The 12025-nt window shown below is 37.1% G+C and overlaps 1 long non-coding RNA gene across 1 annotated transcript; it reads left to right on the top strand.

The window, feature by feature from the left end:
• The first annotated feature begins 215 nt into the window (after nt 1-215).
• On the top strand, nt 216-5377 carry LOC110110155. The gene is made up of 3 exons (XR_002304662.2): nt 216-462; nt 4803-4876; nt 5119-5377. It is a non-coding gene; the product is annotated as an uncharacterized LOC110110155 (long non-coding RNA).
• Nucleotides 5378-12025: the final 6648 nt, after the last annotated feature.

Genomic DNA, 12025 nt, shown 5'->3' with positions numbered 1-12025 from the left:
GCTTTAATTTTTTTTGTTATGTTACTTATGTATTTGGGTAATGAGCAATACATTTTTATTTTTAGTAAACTGATTTGTTGCCTATAAATTTAAATATAATATTTTATCTGTCAACTTATCTGTGAAGCATAATAAAAAATAAAATATTTAACTATAAAAAAAATTGTCAATTCGTGCTCTGCGATTGAGCCCAATAGCGGAATAGCCCAATAGCCCAATTTGGACCATTGCCATGCCGCGCACGCCTTAGCAGCCCTAATTGTCTTTGAGACTACCGGAAAGGCGTAAAAGTTGGCTGAATAAGCGGCGCCGTAGCCCTACGAAATCGAAGAGATCATGGAACTTTAGTTACATTGGCTGCGTGCAGCTCTCTAGGTTCGCCGCGGCGTTTGGTATTCGTCCACACCTCCGAGTACTTGCTCGCGGCTGCCATACACAGGCGATACAATGTTTCATGGAACTGTAAGTTCCATGTCCTTTTTCTAATATTTCTTTATCTGTGCGGATTCCTTTTACCAATAAATTTGGAGTACTTCGGATTATGCCGAGGTTCTTCAATTATATTTAGTCGTATATGTATTAATTTTGGAACGATTCGAAGCTTTGATACGACCTTATCACTTGCGGTAATGCACTTATCCTTGCCCTTTTTAGAGATTTGATGTTTTAGCTAATTGAATAGGTCGCAGCTCACCTTGATCTGTTTGTTGAGAGCCTTGACTAACAATCAATCGGTCTTGAGTTTGAACTTACTTATGTGATGTGTGTAAGTTTAACTTAATTAAAAATAAAAAATAAAAAATAAAAACTAATGGAATAGGGAAATGCTGTTTAAATTGGAGGGGGAAAAACAGTAGATAACAAACTATACTGGAACTTTGTATTTTTTTGATAAATAGAATAGTATAAGGTGGTATGTATGTAAATCTCCCTCTTTTTTTTTTTTTGGTAATAAAAGATCCCATTAAGTTTGACTTTCCATTAGATTGCAAATTCTACTTTTTCAACAAAAACTAGGATATTTTAGAAGCATTGCAAACCGTACTAAGTACTAACATCAGAATGCCAAGATAACAATGCTATTAATGCAGCCACCAATATGAGCAACCAAATATATGAATATGACCTTTTGGATTGGTTTTAATGAAAATATGGGTGAAGTGGGAAATTTTGAGATGCTTCTTTTGAGTGAATCATGAAATGGTGATGATAGTTATGGAGAGATGTAGTGGTTGTGCTGATCCGTTGATGCTGACCTTGAGGAGCGGTATGCTCCATAGTTTGCTTCATCTATTGCACCATGACTATCAATTTGGTGGAGAAATGGAAGATTTTGCTTGAGGAGGCAAACTAAAGCAAAATCTGCTCCCAAAATTTCATGAAGGAATGTATCAAGCTAACTAGAAGAAGTGGAAGTGGGATTTTCTTCTTAGCTAAGGATTCGAAGAAATCCTATGGGCTATTGATGGAGCACTGATAGATTGGCTGATTGTCAAACAATTCTAATGGTGGTTGTTGATCCCCTTTTTGGAGCATTTTAACTTCAAACCTGCCATTGAACTTGATAGGTTAAATTTGAGCCTATAAGATCATTATTTAGCACCTTATGACCCATGGGAGGCATTAGGGTTTTGTTAGCATCCCTTTGAGCTCCCGTTGTTTTGATTATTTGAGCTAAGACTTATCAGACTTAAAAGTAGACTTGGAGTTCTTTAGGCTGTTCAGGACTCTATGGCTTAGCTAGATTAAGTCTTAGGTGATCACCCTAAGGCATGCAAATCATACATACCTAGTAGACCCTATTGATCTGATAAGGCCTAGTGGATATTTTTTATAGGCTAGACTGGCTAGTTTAACCATATGTGAGTTTTCTTAGACTAGTCTCAGCCGTGTCTCAGCAACGTCCTTAGGCATTCTCTTCTAGATGTCTTCATGATCCCTAAGAGACTAGGATGCTTTAAGATTCTTGCTAGTCAACAACTTTGAGATACCAACTCCCTTTTGTAGTTGTCAAGCTCCATCTCGACCAGTCATTTGTTGAGTCGACTTCCCTGCTAGGGTACTTGAATGGTAAGTCACAACCTTTCGTTAATCTTTTTTCTTGAAGTAATGAATTCAATTCGACAGCTATATCTTTCAATGACTTTGACTGATGGCTCCTATTTGTTGACTTCATGCTGTTGAGTCCTCACCCAACTATTGTGATTAACCTTGATCTTACTCACTAAAGCAAGGCCACTGAGGGTTTTAAACTAATTGGTCATAGCTCGATTGAGGTATATTCTCTTATGCCTCAAGTTTATTTCTTATGATTGATGCGATGGCTACACAAATCATAGAAAACATGCTCATTAGTTTTACACATATGAATAGGTTTGGTAGAGGCAAGTACCTTGGGCAATATGTCACCTTGCAGGTGAGAGTAATTCATCTTTTAGTTCTATTTTTATAGGATTGTTTAGCCTTAATTTGTTGATTCCTCATTATCACATATGCAATATGAGCCATTTGATCTTTTCAATCAAATGGCTGAGATCGATGAGGCGCGGTACCCCTTCAAGTCATCATTGTCTACACTAATTGTGCCATATCATTTATGCACTGTCTAATGTCTATATTGACACAGGTCTTAGCCATTTAGGAATTTTTTTAAAAAATTATTGAATATGTTAAACAATCTTAAAATGTTGAAAAATGATAACAATTCAAAATTTTAAGGCTCACATCTTAATTATCCTAATATGAAAATCCACAAAACATTAAAACTCCATTATGATAAAAGAAATTTAATCAAACACTGGATGTCACTTAGACTCTAGCTTTTCTTAGGTGATCCTAGATGACCTAGCATATTTCTCATAGCCCGTTTTAATTTTTCAGAGACTTGGCTAGTAGTTTTATATGATATTTGAGTTGTCCAATGACTTTTTTGCATGGTTCCAATTTTACTTTTGGATGATTCTAAGTGAACAAGTGATCATCGTTTAGGTTAGTTCAAGTGATCTTAGAATACTTAGTTGGGCTCTTATCAGCTTAGACTCTAGTCAGAGTTTGTTGACCATAAGTGGCTCAATAGTCTCCTTAGCTTATAGTGTGGCTAATGAATTGCCCTAAGTGTTCTCAGATGATCGTGAGCCACCACCTAGTGACTTTTCTACCTCGCTCTTCCTTCCCTTTTGATGATCCGAAGTGGGCTATTAGCCTAGTTCTTGGATTGTTTTGATCCTAGATTGTCTAGTAGATCTTTTCACCTTTTAGACTTAAATCCTTCTAAGCTGAGCCTAGGAGGCTTATTTGTCTTCCCTAGTTAGTTCTATTTGGGGCTGGACTGATTAGTATTTATCCATTGTAAAAGATAGAAGGATTGTTGTTAAGCGATTGCTCTGATACCATGAAGAAGATTAAAAACAGTGCATAGAAGAACTACAGGCCACTGGAGACTAAAGCTGAAACTAGTAAGAGCAGAGAAAATAAAAGAAACAGGAAACAGAGGCATAGAGCAGAACCGCCATTTTATATTCCATTACTTCAAATGTCTATAATTCATGACATTGCTGAGAAGTATATATCGGTATATGTAGTTATGGAATGTAGAAAAACAACTGCAGAATCAGTTAGAAAGTAGTGGCTGTGACTGTGATGAAATGATTTCTTAGAAGTGTATGGTGATGATTTGTCCCGAAAAAGGTGAACCTGTAATGCCAGATTGCGGCGCGATGGAGGGAAAGATAAGCGAGGTTTGCTGATGGGGCTTCGATTGCACATAGCTCACCTTGATTTGTTGGTTGGGAGCTTAGACTACCAACTAAGAGATACTGAGGTCGAGTTTTGTGTATGCGATGTGTGTATGAGTCTGCTTTAATTGACCTAAATGTCCAAAAAGAAAAAAGTGCCAGATTGCTTATCTGATAACTTGTTATCATCCCCATCTCTAGCTTGAGGTGTTTCAATTCTCACGTGGTACATTCTTATTGGAGTGGATGATAGGTCGTGGTCATGCAAACATGGAAGGCTTGGATCCTTTCCTTTGATTATAAATCTGTTTTTGTTTTTTTTTTTTTTTCGTTTTCCCATCTTCCAGGTGTCTAATGCTTTGCTGGCTGACTTTATCTTATAAGATTTCGTAAACCTTTGCTGCTTCTTTGGCCTGGCAAGGTGTGGTATATCACTGTTTTCTGTAGGTTAGGATAATGTGTTTTGAACTAATAGATTGGAGATTAAGGGCTACGCCATTTTCACCTTCATATTTACCTTTTTTTCCACCTATGTTTCCGTAAGCAAATTATGTTGATGAAATTCTTTTAATGTGGTTTTGACTTCTTGGTGTGATATTGCTCTCGAGGATGGATACTTGTTTGCATGGTAGTTGTAGACATCCACATCAGGATACAACGGATATACTAAGAGTGGATACCACATCTTATTCACTAGATATTTTGTGGGATTCGACTCACCCAATTGAGTTGTTGCCCTCTACTATTTTAACTAGGCTCCCGTCCAGTCAAGTTGTGGCCTACATCTATTTTAACTAGGCTGGGGAGATTAGAGAGATCTGGTAAATTGTTAATATTGCCTAAAGTTTTATAGAACACACATAGGGTCGCCTGAGTCAATGCCCCAAGTTAGGCTAGCACATTAAATTGATACTACTCACATTTGAAACAATTGAATTTTGTCTATTTGGAGCTTATGGGTGCCCCTTTTATGGTTTTGAATATTATTGTTTGTAAGGGGTTTTTTAAAGTTTCCTCTCCCCATGTCAATAAGTGGTGGCATGGACTTAAATTTTTTTTTTGTTGAAGGCCGGTGATGGGAAGCATGGGCCTGCATACTTGAGCATGCTGGTTCATGCAAAACTTCAGTCTAAGCCCCACAGGTAACATGATTTTGAAGATCTCAATTGTCCTTTTCTTTTGGATGTTTTTCATGTCATTCTAGATGCAATTCATGAGATTTTGTTGGACGTTGCTCGTTTTGAGTTTCTCACCTCAGCTTAGGACTCACCTCAAATCTCTGAATTGATGCCAACAATAATGTTCTTAGCTTCGATTTGTTTTTTGAGTACTTCTGAGATTTGAATTGACGCATCGTCAATTAGTAAAATACAATTTTCCAAAGATTGTCACAGTGGGAGGTCTTTATGAAGATTTTGGATGGTGCTTGACAATAAGCAAAAAGAGCTGGTAGGAACTCTTGAGCTCTTTAAAAGTTGGATCATTTTCTTCTCCCTATCACACACCCGTGTTTAATGAGAACCTTCTCATAGAAGTGGGATATATGTAATCTTGATGGTTATGTTAGAGTTGTTTCATATATGGTACTTGAAAATTAAATTGAAAAGAGGGGAGAGTAGAAAATGAGAAATTATATGACTAAATTTTATTCTCTTATTCTATGTGAAAAATATAATGAGTTATTGTACGTAGAGAAATTACAGTCAGAGAAAAAAAATCAATCTTTAATGCTATAATTGGAAATTATTATTGAATTGTTAGATTGCTATAGTTGGAAAGTTGTCGTTCACTGATTACTGAATTGTTGAGATAGAAAAGTATTATGCTTGAATTCAGGATTATTTCAGCTTTTCCCTGCAAGCTGAGTTGTATGTATTAATGATACCCAACTTATTGAATAATTAATTAAAAGTCATTTTAGGTAAAATTTTAATGAAGATATCTATAGCTTGAGAGTTTGTTGGAACATATTTAGTTGAGCTATTTAATGTTCAATTTTATTTTTAGATCTAATGCTGGTCTATTTTAATGTATTTAGTCCTATCATGATGTAAAATAAGTTTTTCAATACTTATGACAGCTTGGTTATGACAATACACTTTTAGAGATCTTTTCACTTATTGGTTTAGTTCTTCAACAATCTGTTAAACTATATTCCTTTGCAAATATCAATTACTGTTGCCCAATATTTGGATCGGTTTCAACTTAACACAATTGTTGCTGCAGGAGGTCTAAAGAAAATTTGCACATTTTATTTTAAAAAGATAAATTTGTAAATATAAATTGAGGGAGTTAATTGCAAAAATTGTAATTGAATTTTAAAATAGAAGGGATGTTCAAAAAGAGAGGAGAGAGAAATTCAAGTGGAAAGGTTTGGGCTTTGAAAATTCAAGCCCATGCGTCCCCTATTTTTGGGGGAGTTTTAATGAATTAAGTTTCGGGGTAAATTTTCAGAAGGCATATTGGGTTTGTTGATAAGACACTACCTAGAGATTTCGCCCTCATTTTACGAGGACTTTATGATGTGAGTTTTAATTTTCTATAGGCGCAAGCCTCTATAGTTAATTACCCCTCCCGATCACGAGAGAGAACTTTCGATTAAGGCTAGTCTTCAAATGAATACATTGTATCGAAAAAAAAATGTGATATTCGGCATTTAGTAGCAACATTGGTTGGTATTTGATGATATTTAAAATTGGAATCTTACCATCTTGCACTTAAAGTGGATGGTGAGGGAATGAATGATGGACCCGATCAAGATCCCATGGTTCCGTCATCCCGGGCCATCGTGGTCCCTAGTTTACTTAATCAGAGCAGGTAGTCGGCCTAACCTGACAGAAGGATCATTGTCGGCAGCCATTAGTTGCTTCGTCCAAGGGTACCTTGTACACCTGGGATGAATATTTATCTAAGGAGATAAATTTGAATTTACCTTAACTGACAGAGGACTTTGTGCCTTATCGAGCATATCATATTTATTCGTATCAAAGATTTAGTACCATTATGGAGCATACGGGCTATGGCCATGACCGTAATTTAGCGATGTCATTTGGTGGCAAACCACTCGGTTAAGAGTTCCCCGTCATAGCCGTTTACCTGCGGTGCCATTTGGCAGCAAAATCATCGGTTAGAGGACATGTGCCACGTCCTTACTAGTAGGAGATGGATTGAGAATGAATCCTAGATATATTCTCAACCAGATAGTAACTATTTGTGAGTTGAAATGTATTTTCAAACTTGTCCACCTCAAGAAATTATTGCGAAGGGTGGATGGGTTTCACTTTAAGCATTTAATGGTTGAATTTTGATTTTAAATATTTCGAATATTGGAATTTTGAAATTTTGAATTTTTTTGGGCATTTCTTTAAATATTTAGAATTAACCTCTCCGATTAAGATCTACATGCAATGCGAACATCATCAAAATTTTTATACGGAATTTCATTTGGTTGAACCTTGTCGACTATGTCAATTGTTGATAGAGGATCGAGTTCGTCATAAGTTTTATGCCTTTGTTAGTGAATTTTCATTGTCTATAATACTTGAAGGCCTAATATGAACATATTAAAACAAATATCTTGGTCTACGCCATCACCATTTATTTTTTTGATTGTTCAAAACTTGTTGACTCCTATTTATACGTATAAAAGGATCAAACTCGAACTTAAATTTATCATTTGAACCGCACAGCATCCCAAGATGTCACATATGCACCCGTAACATGCTCGTCGGGGCCCATGCGAGTATTTAGGAGGTATTTCTATATTTGTGTGTATACATGTTGCAATGCATATGTGGGGGCACTTTTGTAATATTTGACATTGATCAACTTTGCGGGCAACTACTATTTGAATATGCGCGACGCTCTATTTGAGAGCTTGTAGACGTCTTCCATTCTCTTGTATATATGTTGTGGATCCGGTGGCGTAGCGTCACATTGCGGGCTGCCCATTGCTTCTTGCGAACAAGCCATTGTGCACTGTAAATTTTATCAAATATACTTGCAGGTCGTCAGTAGATATCTAGAGGTCACTAGTCGTTGCATGTGTACTGCTACACAAACAACATATTTTTTGTATAGGCTTGTAGATCGATGCCTCCATTTACTACGAGTTCATTACTCATGCGCACAGGCAGTGTGTAGTACTCGCTGTTATCTTCTCCTTCATGCTTGTTGTTGACTGTAAGGGTGAGTTGCATTCATTGCACGTTGCTCTGTGTATGTTTGCAGTAGAATTGACGTGTTCATATGCAGGTGTGTATGTTGATTGTAGGGATTGCACCATCCGTTGCATAACTCTCATGCTTCGCTTATGAACATGTTATTGCATCCTTCATAGTCTCTTTAATTGCATTTGTAGGGTAGCTGTCAGTGTTATAATTTGCAAGCAGATATGTGTTCATCTATAAGTTAACACCGATCGTTGGGTGAATCGCATTCATTGCCAATTCTTCCATGCCTATTGATTGACAAGTTGTTGCAGTCATCATCAGTTTCCTTATACGCGTCGATCGGTGAACTGCTGCATTAGCTTGCATATATTTTAGTGTTCATGGGGATTGTTGCAGGTGCTTGTATGTTGATTAGTGTTGGCTCTAGAATATTGCAATATTCAATGTCTGCTGACGATCATCACTTGTAAATATGTTATTGTGTTTGTGCTGAACTTCTTGTATATACTTAAAGCTTCATTGTATACATTGAGTTGTCATGTATATCGTATGTCTAACCATTAAGCTTGTAAGGGATAAACATGTATACATGACACATTATTATTGTAGGCGGTATGAACAATTATTGTAGTCTTCTGTTTTCATCGTGCTCATTGTAGAGACGTTGTTAGATCTCGAAACTTTGCTGACAAGCGTATCACTGCACCACTCATGGATAAGTTATTGTATGCATTTGGAGTCTTGTCATTTGTATGGTGTGATTGCTCGCAAGATTTCTACGGACATCATTATCACTTGCATATGAGTAATCTTGTATACGTGTTGTAATGCTTGTTGGAATATTCTTGTGCATCTACTTGTAATTAGATTGCATATTCTTATTAATCAATGATGATCATTATGACATTTGGATACTTGTTTCTCATTCATTAATGTCTGTTTGAATATTTTAAATCATTATTTATCATCTTTTATTTTCCATTTTATTGTACGTTTGTCAAATTAAAATTTGGTTCATTGTTTGTTATTTGAGTTTGATTCCCTGCTATATTTTTGAGTTCTTTGTGTTGTTGTTTAGCTCAAATCAAGTACTTTGTTGATTGTTCATTTTAGTTCCCTTTAGCTCATGTTTAGTTCAAGTCCCCTGTAATTGCAAGCTCAATCGTCTGTTCAAATTATTCAAATCATATTCGTTGTCAATTGTTTATGTTCAGGTCCTTTGTCACTGTAAAATTCGATAGCCTCCCAACGTCTCTCATGTTTAGGAAAAATTCAAGGAGTTGGGCCTTCCCATCACATTAAAGAAAAGCATGTACGGTAGATGTATGATGACACCGTAGCCATAAATCTTCGATCCCACCACGCCAGAGAAAGATGTGTATGGGCCTTCAGGATACTTGTTTGAAATGCGCAGTTGTTTTTCCTGTATACACTGAATCATCTACGGGTAATTATATTCGTCCCTACCGCGCTAGAGAAAAGCGCATACAAGACCTACCCGTCTCGTTGTAGGCGCCACACCGGGTTCTCTTCCTACCACGCTAGTAAAAAGCGTATATGAATGATTTTTTGGTGCACCACGAACGCCAAAAGTGGGGTTTTCGAGTTTTAGAAGTTATACATGTGCGAAGTGATAGTGGCGACGAAGACGAGATGACAACGATGATCTGCAAATACAAAAATCACTTTTTTTTATTCCCCTTTTTCTCTTGTTTTTTTTTTTATTTTTTCTATTGATTATTTTTATTTTTTAAAATTTTTACAACAACGACAATAATAACAATATACTAATTATTATTAAAATATCAATAATATTAATTAAATTAATTAGTAACAACAATTAATGTAAAAAAGAATAATAAATAATAATAATAATAATAATAAGAAAAGGGAAACCTTACCGTTTGGGCTGGATTTGGGTGTGTATAATGGTTGATTTGGGCTAAATTCGCCTGGATTTAGAGGTGGAATGAGCTATGCGGGCTTGTGAACTAACATAGCACTGTGTGAATGAGAACAACGGATGGCAGGGACAGCAAGAATCACATGGTTGTTGGAAGAATTGGGTACAGGGCGTAGTGCTATGGAGAAAGTGGGATTGCGGTATGGAGTTAGCGATTTGAGGGATTAGAATTTGGGTGACTGGTGGAAGCCGGTCGGAGGGATATCACGTGGAGAGGAGTTTTGTTGAGGCGAGAGTCGTTTGCGGAGGCGAGGAGTTGTTTGCGGTCCTGTAGATAGACGGGAGAGGGAGGTTCGATTCAGTGAGGATGAGCTATTGCTCTCAGATACAGGCAGCGTGAGTTTGGTCGGCAAGCAGTTGGCGTGGATTCAATGGGCGAGCTAAGTAGATCAGCGGTTTTGAAGGTGGATCGAAGGCGGCCTGCAGTACAACAGTGAAGAACGAGTGGTTGAAGCTTGATGAGGGACAAATGAACCCTTAGGTTGTAGGAATTAAGAGCTCGTGCGTGAGAATGGGCAGAAGGAACGAACGTTCGTTCGCTTTATTTCGATTTAACGACGAGACAGAGGGGCTGATCAAGGTGTAGCATTTACCGGGAGCGACAGTCTCTCAGCCTTGAAGGATTTCAGTCGGATTTCTACGGAAATCTTGGAGATTTTAGCAATGCTCAGAGCAGAGATATGAGGTAACATGAATTGATCTTGATTTAACGTTAATTTTGACTTTCAATTAAATTAAATTAATAATAATGATAATAGTATTATCAATAGTAATAATTTTGAATGGCAGGCATGTGTCAACTACCGAAAATTGACTTTATTTGCGTGCAACTGCCTCAGAATCTATGCCTATTTGCGCACGCTATTTTTGTTGGGTAAAATTACAATCTATGTTGGGTATTGCTTACACTCTGATCGCAACGGCGCAATTCATTTCAGGATCGGAGGTCGGTTGGGTGAAGTGTGTCAATTTCCTCGATTTGCACGTTGTCTTCTTGGAATTCTTGCTGATTTTCTCGTGTGACTTTAATTGATCAAATTAACAGTGGTTTTTGAGTATTGACGACGTTCCAAACGCAACGGAGCGGAGAAGTTCGTTTTTTGATTGGATGACATTGGGGCAATGATGCGCGTCAATTTCCTCGGTATGTGCTTCATCACCATGGGATTCGTGTCAATTTCGCCAGACGATTCCAATTGAACACATTGATAGTGATCTTGGGTATTGACGATGCCTCGGACGCAACGACGAAATCCGTTTTGCGATCGGACGTTGTTTGCACGACATTGCACATCAATTTCGGGTGTTAGTCTCCCATTTGGACTGATCTCGTCTGATTTGACTGTGAGGAGTCCCTACTTAGGCGAACTCGTCGTCTTGATTGTAACGGCACAATCCGTTTTGCAATTGGAGGTCATTGACCTTCAAGTGACTCGTCTAGTCGACACGGGTGTTGCTTAATTCGCCGATTGTACCCCCCTTTTGCACGTGGTTCAACATGTAGGGGCCAACAAGAGGATAATGAAAACGGCCCAAAATTCATCCCAGAAAAGCTTGATGTTATCCTACATAGCTTACCACTTTTTATGAAAAAATCTAAAGTAATTTTAAGTTAAAATATTATTATTTTTTTCAATTTCCTTGTTTTAAGAATTGAGTTTATAACGTTCTTTAACTATTAGCTTAAATTAGTTTTAAGTCTATCCATAATTTAAAGAGATTTAGGATATTTAGTGGAATAACGGATAGATGTGGATTTCCGCCTATTAACTCAGCCATTCTTAATATATTTCCTTTGATGTGTGGGGCTTTTATCTCTCTCTATTCCAAACTTCCTCATTGTTCACAACACTTTGTTATCTTTCTTTCCTACTAAACAACCATCAATCTCTAAACATGTATCAGGGACCATTTGGTTTACTTTGAAATATGGTTTAAAAGGATGCAACTTATTTGAAATGTGTGGAATTGTTTGGATAAATGAAAAATAAATATAGATAACTTTGTTTGTTTTGTTCTGAAGAAAAATAAATGCAGTGTAAACCTCAATAATGGTGATGGGCGATGGGTGGCCATCAATCACAACTACGGTGGTGATGATCGATGGTGTAGTGCATGGTTGCAGCAATTGGCACGTAGTGGTAGCTTCAGGCGAT

Source organism: Dendrobium catenatum, unplaced genomic scaffold (genome assembly GCF_001605985.2).
Source record: "Dendrobium catenatum unplaced genomic scaffold, ASM160598v2 fragScaff_scaffold_1021, whole genome shotgun sequence".
Classification (NCBI taxonomy): Eukaryota; Viridiplantae; Streptophyta; class Magnoliopsida; order Asparagales; family Orchidaceae; genus Dendrobium; species Dendrobium catenatum.
This window is presented reverse-complemented; position numbering and strand designations above follow the sequence as displayed.